Source organism: Cucurbita maxima, unplaced genomic scaffold (genome assembly GCF_002738345.1).
Source record: "Cucurbita maxima cultivar Rimu unplaced genomic scaffold, Cmax_1.0 Cma_Scf05132, whole genome shotgun sequence".
Classification (NCBI taxonomy): Eukaryota; Viridiplantae; Streptophyta; class Magnoliopsida; order Cucurbitales; family Cucurbitaceae; genus Cucurbita; species Cucurbita maxima.
Window position 1 is genome coordinate 1 of NW_019277148.1, and position 1,112 is coordinate 1,112.

The window sequence follows — 1,112 nt, forward strand, 5'->3', positions numbered from 1 at the left end:
CATCACTAATGCACCGGATCCCATCAGAACTCCGCAGTTAAGCGTGCTTGGGCGAGAGTAGTACTAAGTTGGGTGACCACTTGGGAAGTCCTCGTGTTGCACCCCTTTTTTTCTTTCAATTTCTCCCAGTTCTTTTCTTTCTTTCTCTACAAATGAGAACCTCCCCCGCTCACGCCCATCGCGTTTCGATCATGCCGCCCCGCATGCGTTAAATCCGATTTTGTGCGCATGGCATGTCGGGTGCGATCATACCAGCACTAATGCACCGGATCCCATCAGAACTCCGCAGTCAAGCGTGCTTGGGCGAGAGTAGTACTAAGTTGGGTGACCACTTAGCACCCCTTTTTTTCTTTCAATTTCTCCCAGTTCTTTTCTTCCTTTCTCTACAAATGAGAACCTCCCCCGCTCACGCCCATCGCGTTTCGATCATGCCGCCCCGCATGCGTTAAATCCGATTTTGTGCGCATGGCATGTCGGGTGCGATCATATCAGCACTAATGCACCGGATCCCATCAGAACTCTGAAGTTAAGCGTGCTTGGGCGAGAGTAGTACTAAGTTGGGTGACCACTTGGGAAGTCTTCGTGTTGCACCCCTTTTATTCTTTCAATTTCTCCCAGTTCTTTTCTTCCTTTCTGTACAAATGAGAACCTCCCCCGCTCACGCCCATCGCGTTTCGATCATGCCGCCCCGCGTGCGTTAAATCCGATTTTGTGCGCATGGCATGTCGGGTGCGATCATACCAGCACTAATGCACCTTTCCTATCAGAACTCCGCAGTTAAGCGTGCTTTGGCGAGAGTAGTACTAAGTTGGGTGACCACTTGGGAAGTCCTCGTGTTGCACCCCTTTTTTTCTTTCAATTTCTCCCAGTTCTTTTCTTCCTTTCTCTACAAATGAGAACCTCCCCCGCTCACGCCCATCGCGTTTCGATCATGCCGCCCCGCATGTGTTAAATCTGATTTTGTGCGCATGGCATGTCGGGTGCAATCATACCATCACTAATGCACCGGATCCCATCAGAACTTCGCAGTGAAGCGTGCTTGGGCGAGAGTAGTACTAAGTTGGGTGACCACTTGGGAAGTCCTCGTGTTGCACCCCTTTTTTTCTTTCAAT

At 50.3% G+C, this 1,112-nt stretch overlaps 2 non-coding genes and 3 pseudogenes across 2 annotated transcripts; all 5 read left to right on the top strand.

Moving 5' to 3' along the window:
- LOC111476079 lies at positions 1-105 on the top strand (annotated as a pseudogene; the record flags this gene model as incomplete).
- Positions 106-238: 133 nt separating this feature from the next.
- Positions 239-355, top strand: LOC111476080 (annotated as a pseudogene).
- A 120-nt stretch (positions 356-475) lies between these two features.
- LOC111476076 lies at positions 476-594 on the top strand. Its single transcript, XR_002716887.1, has one exon. It is a non-coding gene; the product is annotated as a 5S ribosomal RNA (ribosomal RNA).
- A 133-nt stretch (positions 595-727) lies between these two features.
- On the top strand, positions 728-845 carry LOC111476078 (annotated as a pseudogene).
- A 133-nt stretch (positions 846-978) lies between these two features.
- On the top strand, positions 979-1,097 carry LOC111476077. The gene has a single exon (XR_002716888.1). It is a non-coding gene; the product is annotated as a 5S ribosomal RNA (ribosomal RNA).
- Positions 1,098-1,112: the final 15 nt, after the last annotated feature.